The sequence below is a fragment of the Felis catus genome, chromosome E3 (assembly GCF_018350175.1).
Source record: "Felis catus isolate Fca126 chromosome E3, F.catus_Fca126_mat1.0, whole genome shotgun sequence".
In the NCBI taxonomy this organism is placed as follows: Eukaryota; Metazoa; Chordata; class Mammalia; order Carnivora; family Felidae; genus Felis; species Felis catus.
In genome coordinates this window covers 27,464,287-27,482,762 of record NC_058383.1, presented here as the reverse complement: position 1 = coordinate 27,482,762, position 18,476 = coordinate 27,464,287, and the positions used below count along the sequence as shown (strand labels likewise).

At 45.1% G+C, this 18,476-nt stretch overlaps 1 long non-coding RNA gene across 3 annotated transcripts in view; it reads left to right on the top strand.

The window, feature by feature from the left end:
* Positions 1–18,476, top strand: part of LOC109495264 — a 251,102-nt gene that overhangs the window by 161,253 nt on the left and 71,373 nt on the right. For all 3 annotated transcript variants that reach the window (XR_006590949.1, XR_002738891.2, XR_006590948.1), the window contains exon 3: positions 4,735–4,867. This is a non-coding gene — a long non-coding RNA (uncharacterized LOC109495264). The remainder of the gene's footprint in view (positions 1–4,734; positions 4,868–18,476) is intronic.

The window sequence follows — 18,476 nt, the reverse complement described above, 5'->3', positions numbered from 1 at the left end:
AACCCTAATACACGGCTGGCCACCATTCAGGGTCTTTTGGAGAAAGTCCAATATAATGGAGGCAAGAATTCACCCAGTGATGTGGAAATCAAGAAAGCCATCTTCATAGCCTTCCATGTCTGAGACCAGCCTTTCACATCTTGAGCATTGGAATCAAGTCTGTCTTCCACAGTGGCTTGCCCCACTCACAAGCTGTGCAGCTTGGGACAAGTTACCAAATTGTTTTCTGTCTTTCTCCTGTAAAATGGGATGAACTAATCTCTTAGGGGTCTTTTAAAGAGCAAAGGAGATAATGTAAGTGATTTCAGATGAAGTGAGAATCGCCCTTCCCTCCACCCCCCACATGTGCATACATGCATGTATGTAGGCTGGTGCAAAAATGGTTGTGATTGTCACTGTTCAGTTAACAACCTGGCTTTTGTCCTCCTGAGTGATGTTTATGATGTAGAGTAGCAGCTGAATTCCTCAGGACAATGGAAGGCATTTCTTTTGTGATGCTTTAGGGGAAAAGGAGAAAAATGAGGTAACTGACAAGGAGAGAAGATTTGGCTGGAAAAAAATAGGTGGTTGAGGGAGATTTTCATCCTGTATGTGGTGTCTGATTGTAAAATCGCTTTCCCTTTACTACCCATGGGATTCCAGTTAAACGTCCTTTTCTTATTACTGCACTGGGTCCGGGGGCTGGGGGGGGGGGGGGGGGAGCGAGTGGGAGGTTGGATCTATTTGTTTTCAGGAGGGGCTAATCTGCCCAAAAGCTGAACCCTACTCCTTCTAGGCATGAGCTGAGAACAAATGGCTCCCTTGCCTGGCACATGCTAGGGTCAGTAAATGCTAGTTAGTTCCATTCTTACCTCCCCTTAATCATTTCATCTTTACAAAAAAAATAAAAAATCATGTACTTCAGACTCAGTGCCAAAAATCCCAAGTCTCAAGTACTGGATGTTTGTTGAAGGAAGAGAATAATTCAAATGAGGCTTGCCCGGTAGAGATCCCTCAAGGATACCTAAGAATGGCTCGCAATTAGCATACTCATTCTTAATATATAAATGGATGCTTCTAAAGTGCTGAAGTGTGCTTAAAAGCAATTTGATTATCAGTAGTCACAGCATTCTTTTTGCAACCTTTCCCCCACATATTCACACTGCCTATGGGGAAGTTTTTCTAAAGGGTGGAGGGAACTAGAGACCAGCCCTTGCCAGTATTATCACAAATTACAAATAAATAGTCCTAGCCTCATGCTCCCTGGAAGAGAGAACTCAACCAGGTTCCAGTTGTCATTTTTCCTTATGTGAATTATATGATCTTGAGTAAATCACTTATTCTCTCTGTGTTTCAGAATCCTAATAAATTGGAAAAGATCCTGTGCCCATGGATTGGAGGATTTAATATTGTTACTGTGTCACTATAGCTTTTCCTGGCATTTTCTCACATCGGAACTGTGATTCAGTTCCTGGGTGAAGGTGCTCTAAAAAGCTCTTATTCTTATTTTTTTGTCCTCCCATAATTCTGGAGATATGCAAACACACACACTATTTAATTTTTTGCTAGTGCTTTGGTATCATATATAAGAATTTTGCTAAATCCAAGATCATGAAAATGTACCCTTGTGTTTTCTGCCGAGTTCAATGTTTTTGGCTCTTAAATTTAGATCATTGATCTATTCTGAGTTAATTTTTACCTAAGGTGTAAGGTCAGGGAGTCAAACTACGGCCATGTGGAAATCCATTTGTCCCAGAACCAGTTATCAAAGAGACTATTCTATCCCCACTGAATGGACGTAGCATCCTTGTCCAAAGTCAGCTGGCCATAGCTATATGGGTTTATTTCTGGACTCTCAATTCTGTTCCACTGGCTTATATGTCTAGCTTTATGCCAGCACCACACTGTTTTAATTACTATAGCTTTGCAGTAAGTTTTGATGGGGAGATATGAGTACTCCCAACATTGTTCTTTTTCAGGATTGTTTTGGCTGTTCAGGGCCCCTTGCAAATCCATATGAATCTGAGTACTAACTTTTTCAATTCTGCAAAAAAGGGCCATTAAGATCCGATAGGCCATTAGAAAAGATTTGATAGGCCACTGAATCTATAGATCACTTTGTGTATGTCAACATCTTACCAATATAAATCTTCCAGGCTTTGAACACAGGATGCGTTGCCATTTATTTAGGCCTTCTTTAATTTCTTTCAACAATATTTTTTAGTTTTCAGTGAACAATCCTTCTTGCCTCCTTTGTTAAATTTGTTTCCAGGTATTTCATTCTTTTAGATGCTATTGTAAATGGGATTGCTTTCTTAATGTCCTTTTGGGATTATTCATTGCAGGGATATGGATACACCATGTGTTCATCTTGTCCCCTGCAACTTGGCTGAATTTGTTCTTTAGTTCTACTAGCTTTCTTTTAGTCTTTGGGATTTTCTATATTATGTCATCCATGAACGGAGATAATTTTCCTTCTTTTCCAGTTTGGATGTCCCTCAATTCTTTTTCTTGTCTAATTGCTCTGGCCGGATCTTCTGGTACAGTGTTAAATACTAGGCAGGAAAGCAGGCATCCTTGTTTTGTTCCTAGTTTTAGGGGAAAAGCATTCAGACTTTCACCACTGAGTATAATGCTAGCTGTGTATTTTTCACAAATGCCCTTTATTGTGTCAAGGAAGTTACTTTCTGTCTTTTGTTCTCTGAGATATTTTATCATTAAAGTGTGTTGGCATTTTGTCAACATCATTTGAGATGATTATATATTTTTCTTCATTCTACGAATCTCATGTATTACACTGATTCATTTTCTTATGTTGAATCACCGTTGCATTCCTGGGATAAATCCCACTTGGCCATGGCATAAAATCCTCAATAATATGCTGTTGAGTTCTATTTGCTAGCATTTATGGATTTAAAACAGTAGTTTTTTCTCTTTCTTATTATTTTCTTTATTTTTTTTTGATATATGAAATTTATTGTCAAATTGGTTTCCATACAGCACCCCAGTGCTCATCCCAAAAGATGCCCTCTTCAATACCCATCACCTACCCTCCCCTTCCTCCCACCCCGCATCAACCCTCAGTTTGTTCTCAGTTTTTAAGAGCCTCTTATGCTTTGGCTCTCTCCCACGCTAACCTCTTTTTTTTTTTCCTTCCTTCCCCTCCCCCATGGGTTTCTGTTAAGGTTCTCAGGATCCACATAAGAGTGAAAACATATGGTATCTGTCTTTCTCTGTATGGCTTATTTCACTTAGCATCACACTCTCCAGTTCCATCCACGTTGCTACAAAGGGCCATATTTCATTCTTTCTCATTGCCACATAGTACTCCATTGTGTATATAAACCACAATTTCTTTATCCATTCATCATTTGACGGACATGTAGGCTCTTTCCATAATTTGGCTATTGTTGAGAGTGCTGCTATAAACATTGGGGTACAAGTGCCCCTATGCATCAGGACTCCTGTATTCCTTGGGTAAATTCCTAGCAGTGCTATTGCTGGGTCATAGGGTAGGTCTATTTTTAATTTTTTGAGGAACTTCCACACTGTTTTCCAGAGTGGCTGCACCAGTTTGCATTCCCACCAACAGTGCAAGAGGGTTCCCGTTTCTCCACATCCTCTCCAGCATCTATAGTCTCCTGATTTGTTCATTTTGGCCACTCTCACTGGCGTGAGGTGATATCTGAGTGTGGTTTTGATTTGTATTTCCCTGATGAAGAGCGATTAAAACAGTATTTTTAATAAAAGGCAAACACTTGACAATTCCATTGCAACCATAATGTAATGAACAGTAGTCTATTCTCTCCTGTCTGCCTGTAACTAACTTGTCTCCCTAGTACTAGCACTAGATTTGTACTTTGATGATATGTTTCCTGTATAGAGGGTAGTTTAGTAAAATACTGATCTTTTACATCCTTAAGTGTGTGTGTGTGTGTGTGTGTGTGTGTGTGTGTGTGTGTGTACGTGAAGCAGCATAGCATAGCAGTCAGCTAGGGGCTTTGGTGTCAGAAAGATCTGCACCAAACTGCTGGTTCTGTCACATACCATCCTTGGGAACCTGGACAGTATTTTAGCTTCACTGAGCTTTGGTTTCATCACCGGATTATTTACTCTCTAGCTCTCAGAGCTGTTAAAAAAGAAAAAAGCAGATGAGATGTTGTATGCAAAGCACAACACAGTGCCTAGCATCAAACAAAGCCTAATAACAAGAGCAACTCACTTACCAGGATCATTTAGATGTAACAAGTTGTAATTATGTTCTGTTTGAGTATGTTTTCCCCAGGAAGTTAGTTTTTTTCAGAAAAACTCTTAACATGACCTTCTGATGGAGGCTATGATTACATCTACCCGGCCAGAGGTACTGTGGAAACAGTTCCATAAGGCATCCAGATGTGTCCACAGTGTAGACTGAGGGTATCGACATCTCACCCAGTGCTAGGTGCAGAGCCTCAGCCTCAGATTTTCCCTGATGTCCTGCTTTGTCAGGGCAATGGGGGTTCAGCCTTGTCCAGCCTGGCCCTTCCAGGGTGATCGCCTTCCTGGGCCAAGGGAAGGGTGCAATTCCCCATTCAGCCACCAGGTGGCAGATGACCATTCCCAGGCAGGAAGTTTAGGTGGGCGGCTGCCCTGAACCTGAGCCTATTGGAATTTTTTTAAAAAGGTCAGGTATTTGAGCCACAGCCTAAAGTCGAGGCCTAATTACAACTCAGTAGAAGAGAAATGGCTAATGCTGGTGCTTCCTTTGTTTCTCAGCCTTATCTCAAGAAATGGCACCTTGTTGGGAGTGGACTTTCCTCTCACCATCCAATTCCAGGAGTGGTGCAGCAGGCGTATTGCAACACCGACGAGGATTCGGATTCGTTGACAGTGTCTCCGCAAACGGGTGGTGAGAACAAATGAGGGAACACAGGCGAGGTGTGGGGGGCAGTCAGATCCAGGCTCACTATCAGAAAAAAACACAGCCTAACAACTGTTCTAAAAAAGAAGTTTTATTAAAAATAAATTTTTAAAGTTTTTTTCTATCAGAATATGAAGGGGCCAAAGTTTACCGTCTACTGATGCAGAATAAGATACCATTTTTAAATATGCAGAGGGATGGGGGAGATCTTTTTATCCTTCCTCCTCACCTCCAGTGCCACTCCAGAGAACCTTAAATACAGTAGCAAAAATTTCATCCCGGGGCATTTGGACATGCATTTTGCTGGGTAGTGGGGAAGGCTTCGGGGCCCAAAGGCGTTTCCTGATGGGATTTCAGGTACCACCACCAGCTGTGCCAGACGCTGATGCTTCCTCCTGACCCAGGTTTCCTAGAACAGGGGTTTTAACCCTTAGTGTGCTAAGGACCCCATCTGCAGCCTGAGGTCACCTATGGGCTCCTTCTTACAATGATGTTTTTAAATGCATAAAGTACACTACATTGCATTACAAAAGAAGCCTGTAGTTTGATCTTAGCTATGATTTCTGTAAGTGAAAAGTCACAGATGTTACTAATATTATAGTCATTTTTCTTTATATTCATCATTGACTGACATGCTCAGTGTTAGGTGGAACTTTGTGACAACCGATAAGCAAATTGTTCTCACCCAATTCACAGACTCCGGAATTCTAGCCACAGATATCTTGGGTCAGTGGATCTCAGGTGAAGAACAAAAACACATCGTTATTGCTACCACCTTAGGTGTCCTGAGCAGTGAGATTTTGTTGTTTATTTCAGCAGCATACATTCCATTTTGCCCCAGTGGAATCTAAGTGAATTGATTCAGAACACATAGCTTATCACCTTTTTTTTAATTATGAGACTGAGAAAAACTACAAATGCACCTTATGTTGAGGGGAAAATCCATCTAATTGGTATTGAATGGTATCAACAGCTAATTTTTTTTTTAACACAGCAATTCTACATAGAGAAAATTGGTTTAGATGGTCAATGGAAAACAATACTGTTTTAGGGCTTAATGAGAACAATTCTTCCTTTCCTTAAAAAGTTCTCACTTCGTGGCCAGATTGATATGGCGCTTATCAATTGCCACATTGCTTTTCGTTAAAAAGAAAGAAAGAAAGAAAGAAAGAAAGAAAGAAAGAAAGAAAGAAACTTTCCTGAAAACTTTTAGCCCTGTGGATGTGTGTGTGTGTAGACATGTGTGTGCCTTATATCCCAGACTTGTGATATGGGATGAATAGTTCCATACCTAGTAGAGAAAGCCTTTTGAGATTGTTTCCAAAATAGCTAAAAGAGGGGGAAGATACAAAGAGGCTTGGAAGGGCAAGAGGGCAAAGAGATTCCTCACTCCTGCCTGACTCCCCTGAAATAGCTTCCTTTGTCACATCCCTTACGGTGACTTCATATTGTCACAGGTTCCACCCTCAGAACACTTACCTCAGTTTGAAGGATCAAAAAAAAAAATTAAGAGTTGTAAGTGTGTTCCTATTTTGACTTTTCCCTGCCTACGATTCCTTATTGCTTCTCGAAGCAGAGCCCTTCCTACTGTTATCTGTAGCACCTCCCCAATGCAAATACTTTGTCTTAAGATAATGCCTGTAGAGTGACTTACTTAATGGTTTGGCGAAGTCAGGGCATATCAGAACCACCCAGCATAAGGTTGGGCTATGGTCACTTCAGTACAAAACCAAGCCAAAAGTTTGAGTGGGTCAAGACAGTCAATCCTAGGTAGAGAAAAAGGAAATGGGCCACCTACGAGGATGAAGAATCCATGCCTCTTCTCATTAAGCATGATCCTGTTAGTGTCTTTCCATGTTATCTTCCAGGATTGTCTACACAGAGCATTGAGAGCTTAGCTGAACTTAGACCAAGAAATTTCATGTCTTTATGGACGCTTGCCTCATATGTGTCTACACTCGTGTGTACATCTTCATGTTTGTGTCTTGTATGTGTCTGATGCAGCATGTCTGTGTATTTATGTTTGTGTTTGTGTCAATGTGATTATATGGCATATATGGCAATGTGTGCTGTGGGTTGAACAGCATGGTAGACGTTGCATGGGGCTGAGCTCCAGGATTACACTTTGTTTGTTGCTAAACAAATGCCACCAAAGAAAAGCCAGTCGTTCTTAGTATATTCAAGGGCCCGAGATACTGAGAAACTCCCTGAGAAGGAAAACAGAAACCCTGAATCTGTGGAATGTCCTGACACCCCATTTCAATGAGTAAAAGTGACAGAGTTGAGCTAAACTTAAGAGTCTGTCAACAAAATTGTTCTTTTAATATTCTACCAAGCAAAACTATATAATGGAGTTGAATGCAAACTTGGGATGGATTTTTAAGGTAAACATGAGACATTTTGTTGTGTGAATGGACATCGTATGGGAAAGTATTAGAGATACAGAAAGTAAAGCTGATTGGTACTAAGCTGGGGAGGGCCTTGAATGCAAAGGTCAAGGCAAATGACCCTGGGGGAGCCATCAGGGGCTCTGGCTAACGTGTGGCACAATGAAGGGCATCTCTGCCATCCCCAGGGTGGTCCTAGCATTGGCCATGGTCCCTGGGTCTTCCTCACAGACCAACGTGGGCATATTCTAACAGATATATAGTTGAGTTTCTTGTGGAAATGAAACCAAGTCACTGTGAACTCAGCATTCCACTGACTGCTTAACTCCAGGCTCTGCTATGCTCTCATCTTTTTGAATTGCCTAAATGCCTATATATATAATTTTTTTTTGAGAGAGAGAGAGACATCATGAGCTGGTGAGGGGCAGAGAGAGGAGACACAGAATCTGAAGTGGGCTCCAGGCCCTGAGCTGTCAGCACAGAGCCCGGCGCGGGCTTAAACTCACGAGCCATGAGATCATGACCTGAGCCGAAGTCAGATGCTTAACCAACTGAGCCACCCGGGTGCCCCCCTAAACACCCATTCTTATCTATTTATTAGTTCATTTAACAAACATATATTAAGGGCCTACCATGTTGGAGGCTTTGTCCTTGGTACTGGGAATTGAGCAGTGAACAGAACAAATCAACAGCCTGTCCTCATGGAGCATTCAATCTAGTTGGGAGAGACACAAAGCATACATTAATCCAGTAAGTTGTGTACCATATTAGATAGGAATAAGTGCTTAGGAGAAAAAAAATTGGTGAAGTAGACACGGGAGTTAGGAAGCAATGGGCTATTTAGAACTTTTAAGGAGAGCCATCAGGGAAGGTGGTGTTTGAGGTGAGACCTGAAGACATGAGGGGCAAGCAGATGTCTTGAGAAATAAGAGTTTTAAACAGAGAAAACAGCGCATTCAAAGGCCCTGAGGTAGGTGCTTGTCTGCCTGCCACGGCCAAGGGATTCTGAAGAGGTCTGTGTGGCTGGAGCAGAGTGAATGTATGGGGAGATTTGGTCAGAGAGGGGATGGAGATCATCCTCAAGACATTGATTCGATCTGAATTCTGCAAAGAGTGAGCTGTGGGAGGTCAGGAACAAAGCTGGCATTCTTCAAAACAACGTCTGGAGCTGCATCCACAAAATGAAGCCACGGTTGCTGGTATGTTTTAGAAAGATGCTCAGAGCCAACCGTGGGCTGTAGTAACACTGGCAAGCTGTGGCAATAAGCCGAGGTCCTGATTTAATTCCCACATGGCCTGGTTGCAATGTCTCTTCACACTGGAAGCTCTGAGCTCCGTGTTCCAGCCTCTGAAACCCCTTTCTCTCCAGAGAGTGGACTTGTCCTCCACCATCTGTTGAATCCAGCCAGCACTGAGAAACCAGAGGGGGTGACCAAAAATATCCAAATCTCTGTTTTCAGGAAAAACTATCAGACCCAGGCTCCCTTTTATCCTACCCTCGTTCCGTCGTCTTTTCTAACACATCTGGATTTCAAAGGAAATTGAAGCCACTTGTAACCGATGAATCACAGGCACTGAAACCATCGGGTGGGTTTTACACAATCCACTTAATATTTCAGCTCTTTACATTCCAGTGTCTCTTCCCCCTTCCCTTCTTTTCCTGATGTTTTTCCCTCTTCTTCTCCCTCTTCTAAATATTCTCCTTATATGCAGAGACAAAAGGGTTTTTGGTTGTTTGGGGATCTGGGGTAGGTTTGTTTGTTTGTTTGTTTGTTTGTTTGTTTGTTTGTTGGCTAACCAGGCACTTTGCCTGCAAAGACTGAGCCCCCCCTCCCTCTTCTCATTGACAGCTCTTAGTATGTCCCCCAGACTCAGCCGTCTGTGGCTTCTTATTCCGTGGGCTCCCTCCCTTGCCGGGAGGCAGACATCTCACCTGTCTCTCACCCCTCCAGGCCTGTCTCTGCAGGAGCACCCATAAAGAATAGAGTAAGTGGGGTCATTGCGTACTCCTCTAGAAGGAGTTATGATTTGGCAGAGGGCATTTTTATCACTTTTCTGCAAATTGCCTCAAAAGGAATGCCACTTAAAAACGAGGCAGTTTGTTAATAAGGCAGCACGGAACAGGCTAATTCCAGTCACGACTTGCCTGCTGTGCTCAACTGCTATTTGAAGAGAAATCCTTCTTGCTTTGGAAGTGTATTTGGCATGGTGCGTATAACAAACATCAAGAAACCCTGATTCAATCCAGTTTGGCATTACATGAGAGAAATCCGGCTTGAAAAGATCCCAGAGTAGCTATGGGTTTGGCCTACTCCAACTTAAGGGGTGAGATTTGATGGGCAACGAAAAGTTGTCCTCACCAAAAATACCTCCTTCACCATCATCCCCACTACCACGTTGATTCTCTCCACTCGTCACTCTCAGAGTGCAAACGTGTTCACGTCTCGTTTGTGTTTCCATCTAAACACTTGCACGTCTTTACCAGTGAGACGCTAAGTACTCCACTTAGAACCTTCCGCCGCGGTCCTACTCCTCCAGGGCTTATCCAGGCTGGAGGGGATCAGGCATCCTCAGCAGTGGAGCAGAGGCCAGGAGTCTGCTCAGCCCACCGCTGCCATTGCTTCTCGCAGCCACATGGTGTCGCTGTGGAAGACCGGTTCTGCCCCGCTCACAGATGCTCCACTTGGTAAAACCTAAATCCCAACAGAGGCTGCAGTGGTTCTGTGAGAGTCCACCATCCGCTTCCTTGGGGTTCGGCACAGCCAACAGTGTTCCGTGCTCGTTTTGTAACCACACCTCTTGCGATCAGCCATTGTTCTCAGGAGTGCAAGCATCGTGTTAAGGTCTCTGGGTCTCTGGGAGCTTCCTGCATCAGCCAAAACCACACCCAAATATGTCTCCTCTGTGAAGAGACTCAGGGACCCTATTGTTGAACTGAGCACTGTAATTAACACAGCTAGGACTTACCCCTTTCTTTGAAGTCATCTTATTTTAGGGGTCTGGTTGCCCTTCCCTGCTCCTTTGCCATGGTCAGGGCCGCCTGGTCAACCTGGACAACTTGGTCAATAACAACCCCCCCCCCCCCAAACACATATGCACACCTAAGTCATGGAGGTACCTGGGCCCAACTGCAAAACTACATGTCCCAGCTTCCCTTGCAGATAGCAGCAGCTAGTGAGATGTGAGGGGAGGCCTTTGGGTGGAGTCATTGGGCAATCGCTCTTGATCTTACCCTTTTGCTTCCATTTGGAGGCCAGACTTGTAGAGAGAACCCCAAGAAGCTCTCTTGGACCATGAAGTGGCCCAGAGGATGGAAACCATGAGATAGGGATGTTGGAGAGAAAAAGATAGGAAGAGTTTGGGTTTCTGATGACCAAGGAGCTGCTATACTGTCTTAAGTATTTATCTTCGGATTCATCTTTTAGCTGGACCTCTCAAACTTTAATATGCATGCTAATCGACTGTTAAAATGCAGATTCTGGGGGTCTCGGGAGGCCTGGGATTCTGCAGTTCCCACACGATCCCCGATTAGGGGTGCCAGATAAAATACAGAGCACCCAGTGAAATTTGAACTTCAGAGAAACAACAAATGAATTCTTAGTGTAAGTATGTTCTAAATGTCATTGCATGGGATATACTTATGCGAAAAAAGTTTGTGTAAGTATGATCCAAATCTTGCCTCCTGAGCCAACAGGCAAGCTTCCTTTCAGGCGCAGCAAAAATGCATATTGGTTCTCAGGGCCGTGCTGGTGGATTTCCAGTGTTTTTGTGTTTTTTTAGTACTGGTGCAAAGAAAAGAAACTCACCCCGTCTAAGTCGGGTTTTAAAAACACATCAATGGAAAAGGTGTGAGGGGAGCCCTTGACTCCAAGACAAGATGTCCAGCAAGTCCTTAGGAACAGTGGCTGGGGCCTCAGTGGTTGGGGACAAACGAATCTCTCTGCCTCTCTCTGTGGGCTTGAGTTCTGTCCTGCCGTTGCTCCTGTCTATTCACAATGAACCAGCATCTCCTTTTTTTTTTTTTTCTTCCATCAAGTCTCTGGTGCACTCCCAGCTTGCCCGGGCTTTTGCCATGACAGCAGCCGCCCCAGTCTTGGCTCTCCTGAAGTAGAAGAGGCAGCGTGGCCTCAAGGCTCAAAGCAGGGACTCCAGGTTCACATGCTGGTGCTGCCATTGTTGGTACGATGGTGGGGGAGTCGTCGTTCTCTCTGCCCGCCAGCTTCCTTGCCTGTAACATAGGGAGACAGTGGTACCCGCCTTGTAGGATTGCTGTGGGCTTGAAATAAGGTGAAATATGCACAGGCTTAGAACAGGGCCCGCTGCAAAATGAGCACTGAACAAATACGTGCAAGGTGTTAGTATAGCACAGCCTCTGAGTCCACATTCCTAGGCTCCGGGTCATCTAGTTTAAAATCTCCGAAAGAGGGGGGTTTGGCTGGCTTAGCGCCGAGGGCTTCCAGTGCTGGGGCTGTGAGGAGGCTAATGATGTCTTCGGGAAAAAAAGCTGAGACCTTGGCACTGTGGGAACACAAAGGAGACTCATCAGCCTTGCCTTATTTGGAAACAGCATCCCAGAGAAGTGACACTGAGCATCTTGCAGAACACAGAGGTTTGCAGGTGGGAAAGGACAAGAACATCCCAGGCCGAGAGAAGACTTTTGAGCATAAAGAACAGAGAAATGTGAAAGAGCTTGATGCCCCTCTTGGAGTTTCCTTAGCAGCACTAAAGATGTGTGATAAGATGGGGAGGTCGACAAGCAAGACAGAGAAGTCTTTTATTGGCAAATGGAGAAGTTTGAACTTCGTTCTGTGGGCCAGGGATGCCAGATGAGAGCCAAGAACCTCTCAAGGTCCTTTATGCCTGATCAGCGGTCCGGGAGTTCACTTTGAGGATTTTCTTAGAAACCTTCTGGTGAGATGACTCAGGACAAGTTGAGGTCACCACTTTGAGCCTTAGGCTTGTCATTGATAATATGGCATTAATAATTCTGTCTACCCTATAGAGTTGTGAGGATTAAGTAAATGATAATTTGGCAAGAACTTACAACAGTGCTTGGCACATAGGAGTTGCTCAATAAATGCTGATGATTGCTAGTCCTAGTTCACCCATAATTTTAAAATTAGCATAGGTATTTTTTAGATCATTTGGGTGGCCCACTTATAACCTGCAATGGAATGCACTTACAGTTGCAATGGAATGACAGTGTCCATGTCCGCATTAATATTTATGATCTCACCAGCGCTAATTAGCATGTCCTTCACTGTCATGGGTTATTGGGAAAAGAGCAGACATGGAACCGATCCTTAAAGGGTGGCTTTGTTGCAAGTGAGTTTCTAATAGTGTCAGAGTGCGGCATTCGAACAAAGTTATCCTACCTTGTTCAAACTCAGGAAAGGGACCAGAGACCTGAGCCATCCTGGGACCAGGACACAGTGACAAAGGGCCCACATCGCAGCATTCAATGTGGTACCCTACTCCCTCCGCCACAGGCCCTGTAGTTTTGGCAAAGCAACCCACCGAATTGATGTTGTTAATCTGAAGTTTCCTGGTTCTGTAGTCTGACTTTTTTTGTTTTAATTTATAAATTTGGTTTCGCCATTGGATAAGAGCTACGAGCACACGGGGCGTTGATGCTGAGTTTTATGTTGGGACATAGTTAAGCAACAGTATAGCAAAGATAAGTCACTACTCGCACCTTGCAGTTTTTGTGTCCTTATTGTCACTCCCATCTGCGAATACTCTGGACAGCCAGGAGGGCGTTGAAGGGCTCTGAGCGGGGGAGTGGAGTGGTTGTGTGTTTCAGGAAGGTCCGGCCTAGGCCAGGGCATGGATGGAAGGATGGCAGGCAAGCTCTGTTGCCTCGGCGATATGTGTTGCTTTGAGAAACTAACAACCTTGTGGAGGTAACCACACTTTTTTTTTTTTTTTTTACTAGATCTATGTATTTGGAGTAGGGTAGCAGTCGTGGTTTGCCTGGGAGCAGGGCTGGCTCCATGAGCAGCAGGTACAGTCACACAAGGGCCCCATGATCAGGACACCGCATGTGGCTTAATGCTCTGGTATCGCAGTCTTGAAATTCTTACTAAGGTTTCCAGCAATTCCTGCACTTTTCATTTTGCATCCTGTCCTGCGAATTTCTGAGTTGGTCGCTCTTGGAGTGAGGGGGTTTGGGGGACATGAGATGTTCGGTGCTAAAACTAGGACAGGCCTAGGCAACCTGTCTGGTCACCCAAACTGGCACGCAGGGCCAAGCCCAGGAAGAAAGCGGGTTAACTTAGAGGGGCATCTGGTGGCCTTATTCCCAAGCCCCTGGCTGCTCCAAGGGAGGCACCTGGCAGAGAGTTTGCTGAGACCCCGGGTCTGGATAATGAGCACAGCCAGGTTCCGGGTGTCAGCTCAGAGACACAGGCTGGGAAGTTTCCACAGGGGCGGCTCACTGCAGAGCTGGTGGATGGCGGGGGGGGGGGGGGGGGGGGGGCTTGGGGGAGGGTACAGGGGAGGCCTGGGACACAGCTGGATCTCATTTGGCTGGTTGAGTGGGATGGGGGAGGAGACGGCGTGGCTCTTTGAAAACTGTTGTGACACCAAAGGAAACAGTATCTGGACACGTCTCCTGGCAGCCTTGCTTTTTCCAAAGCATGAGACATTCGCAGAAATCCCCCACCCACCTTGAGAAGTAAAAGTTGCTCTTCCAAGTACAACAAGAAACCCCAGCAAGATAAGGGCCAGGCACCTTCAAATCCCGCTCTTGAATTCAGACCAGCCCCTCAGTCTCGTTTAATCCCAGGTAATGGGTGAGGCCAGGAGGAGGAGGGGAAAAAAAAATAAGTAAACCTTTAGCTTGCCGGGCCCCTGCTCTGGCTGGAACAAGATTCGAGGGAGTCAGAGAAAAGACATGCCAGGATCATGGGGAGCGACAGACGTAGAAGCCTCGAGAAAAATACCTCTCTGTCATTCTAGCTGCGATTCCTTGCCTTTCCCCAGAAGATGCTCATACCCATTCTGCGTGAACTAGAAACAGTTACCCTCTGATCCTCTGAGGTTAGGTCAAAACAGTCTAAAACAGGGAAAGGTTACACGATCCGGTGGGATGCTGGATGAAAACATTAGAACTTCTGCTCATTTTGCATTGTTATCTGGTGCTTTTCAGTGGCTCTTTTTTGCATGTGCATTGTCATTTGGAAGGTATACAGTTCAACATAGAATTTATAGGTAATTAGTCACCTAACCGGGTGTTCGTTCACTTTTTTTTTTGAAGGGGGCGTCCTTGATCAAAAGTATTTGGAGACTCTTGGCTCAGAGGTTGTAAGCCTTTGGAGGTAAAAAAAAAAAAAAAAAAAAAGGCTGTAAATTTCTGTTCAGGCTCCCTTTTCCATCCCATAATTGAGCCGATCATGCGGGCCGGCTATGTAGGGCATCAAATAGAGGTAATGAACAGTCACACACGATCGATGTCCCCGTGGTGTCTCCATCCAGGGACGCAGGAGACAGGGAGACACCCAGAAGGGGCCTAACACACGTTTTTGAATACAAGACGGAGGGTAGGATTTACACGCTGGTTAAGGAGTTACCGAGTGGACAAAGAATGGGAAGGTGTTGGAGGCAAAAGCAAGAGTTTGAGCAAGATCATGGGAAGAATGGTATCCCACTGTGGTTTTGAGAGCTCAGGTGGTGAGAGCGGAGAAGGTTTTGGACAGCCGGTGACTTGGTGTCCAGTGGGGAGAAGACACAGGAGGAAAGGTGCTTTTTCCTAGAACAGTGCCTGGAATGTAGCAGTGCCCCGTACATATATTTTGAATGAATGAGAAAAAGGATGCATGAAAGACGATCTTGAATGCCAGGATAAGGACGTGAGATTTAACCACAGGCAGTGAGAAGGCACGCTCATAACGCTGGCGAGCATCCATTATCTTCGGTAGTTTTGAGGATGGGGTGATGTGCTCAGATCTTCGCTTTGGGGGAAGAGGCCTATATTGTGCGTTGGCTAGAGAGGCACTGAAGTCCAACACGACATCTGCTCCCGTGGAGCCCAGATTCTGTTGGTGGAGACAGGGGTGGAAAAGACATAAATGTATAGAAAACTAAGGAAGTATGGAGCTAGGAAGGAAGGAATCAGGGTAGTATGAGATCAAATAATGACACTTTGTCATCAGCCAGGCAGAGGGAGAAGAAAAGAGCGGTTCAGGCAGAGGACAAGCCCGTGCAAGCTCCCTGAGTTGAGAAAGGGTCGGCCAACTGGAAAAAGTAAATGACACAGAACAAAACAACAACATCACTACTGTGACTGGCACATTGTAAGTCATACGGAGAGAGTAACCCAAGGTGCGCCTGGGAACAGGCAGGGGCGAGGCCGGGCCAGGAGGGACGGCTTACGAATTTGATTCTTATCCAAAGAGCAAGAAGGAACCATTGCAGGGTCCATGTAGAGGAGTGGCAAGCTTCTCTTTATGTATTTTAACAGGTGACTTTTGAGTTCATGGGTCCAGATGATTTGTACCTGGATAAAAGGCCTACATCCCCCCTCTCCCCAGACAATCATGATGTACGTGTATTTGCTAGTAATAGAACTCTGGAGTGAAAGTATATTAACAATATTGAATAGTGCTTTTGCTTGTTTGCTGTGCTTAAGAGGCAATCCAGAGGTAGGTGATCCCAGAGCTCACTCACCAGCTCAACTCAATAGCATCTCTAGAGTCTCTTGGCCCTTTCCTTATGGTCACAGTTTGGCTGCCACACCTCCAAATATCACATCATCACCCACCAATATACAAAGCAGAAAGAGAGAAGAAAGCCTTCTCCTTGTAGCTTCCCCCTTTTTACCAACAGGGGGTATATCTCCCAGAAACCTCTCTGCATATTTTCTCTCTATGGAGATTAGGTCGCTGGCTGTGCCATAGGGAGGCTGGGAAAGTGAGTAGTCACCATGGCCTGCTTCTCTGCTAGCACAGAAGGGCCACTGAGCAGCCAAACAAGAGTGCCTTCCATGACAGCTTCTTGATGGGATGTTTACTTTTCCCCCGTCTTTTTTTGAGACTTTCTGATTGTGAAAAAAAGTTCCTCTTTCTTGCACTGAGCCATACAGAAACCAAATCATCCAGGCTATAGAGCGATCTGGACCCCTTGAAAGAAGGTGCCAAAGGTGACAGTAAAGCAGTAATCAGGGAGGGAGGGAAGTAAAGATAAGTGTGACTCAACACTGCCTCTCACCTCTTGCCCACATTGCACAGTGGGGATAATTACCGGCTTTGTGCACAGCTTGCTGCAGGGGAGAGAGCACTGGTCTAGGAGTCAGGAGGCATAGATCCTTGTGCAGTCCGTCCTCGACTGGCTGGGTGACCTTAGGCCAGGCGCCACTTGTTTCTAAATGAAGTATTTCCTCTAGAAAAATAACGTATAAAATAATAGAACAGACATCAAACGTCTGCCCAGCCTGCGGACCACATCATGGGAACCACTAAGACCCCTGCTTCCTATCCTACAGTACCATCCCCATGCCTGTGACTGCAATTTTGAATTCGGTGCTCCTAATCCCTTGGATTGGAGCCTTTCTACTACATATTTGTATCCTTAAACAATGCGTGATAATGTTTAGTGGATGTCTGAAACTTGGTATAAGATGGTGTTTTACTAACGCATTCTTTGACAGTTTATTTTTTTTCATTCAGTTTGTTGTTTTCTTCCACATTACAGGTGATATGTATACTTGTAGTCGATTCAGTTTCACTGCCTCGTGCCATTGCAGCACTTAAATGTTCTGGTTTATTTATCCTCTCTGCCACTGAGACACATTTGGCATCATTACCATTTGTTTTTACTGTTCCAGCCTGATATTTTTGCATACCTTTCCCTGTGCACACGTATACAGATTCTCCAGAGGGTATAGGTGGAGAATCGCTGTGCAGGCAAAGCACACAATTTAGAGCCACACCCACCAGGACCGGATCCTAGTTCGGCCACGTACCAGCCGGCATGAGCATGGGCGGTGGGTCCTCTACCCTCCCTCCCCTGGTTCTCCATCTGCATTGATGTTGTTATGAGAAGCATTGTGAAATTCACGTGAAATTGTGCCCGTCAAATCAATGCCTGACGGAGGCCGCGCACAATAGGTTTTACAGTCAGTGGTATCACCCTCCCTTTCCCTTTGTTTTTCTGTATCGCTATCTATAAAATGGTGATTCGGGGTGCCTGGGGGGCTCAGTCGGTTAAGCATCTGACTCTTGATTTCGGCTCAGGTCATGATCTCACAGTCATGGGATCGAACCCCATGTCTGGCTCTCTGCTGACAGTGTGGAGCCTACTTGGGGTTCTCTCTCTCCCTGTCTCTCTGCTCCTCCCCAGCTCCTGATCTCCCTCTCTCTCAAAATAAACAAGTAAATATTTTAAAAAAACTTTTTAAAAAGTGGTCATGAGGGGCGCCTGGGTGGCGCAGTCGGTTAAGTGTCCGACTTCAGCCAGGTCACGATCTCGCGGTCCGTGAGTTCGAGCCCCGCGTCAGGCTCTGGGCTGATGGCTCGGAGCCTGGAGCCTGTTTCCGATTCTGTGTCTTCCTCTCTCTCTGCCCCTCCCCCGTTCATGCTCTGTCTCTCTCTGTCCCAAAAATAAATAAACGTTGAAAAAAAAAATTAAAAAAAAAAAAAGTGGTGATGATATCTCTCAGCTGGCTAACCACCCAGGATCAAAGGGGATAAGGTAATAGGTAATACCTTTGGAAATTTCTGTCCTCATAAGACAGAAACACTCTAATACCAGCCCTATCACACAATTCAGCGTAATATATAAAAGTGCCTCAAAAGTGGAAAACAGGCCTCTTTCACTCATTCGTTTGTTCATTCGTTCATCAGACATTCATTTCAGACATTTTTGGGGCGTGCTGCACACCAGGCAGCAGGTCATCAGAGACTGAAATAGACACAGACACGGACTCTGCATCTTTATGCAAACTGTACCGAACCTACAGACACAGGTAGTGGACCCTTAGCACACAAGCAAGTGCAAAATGTGGTGACAGAAAGGAAAAGAACAACTAATAAGATGAGCCAAGAATCATCTGAGCACTTCCTGGGTGTCCTGCCCTGAAGCTCATTCTCACAACAACCCAGGGAGATCAGTACTCTTACTGCACAGGTCAGAATCCGGGCAGGAAGCCGGTGGCACCCCCGGGGGGTAACTGCAGGGAGGTCAGGAAAGGGGATATTTACAAGGTGTAGGTG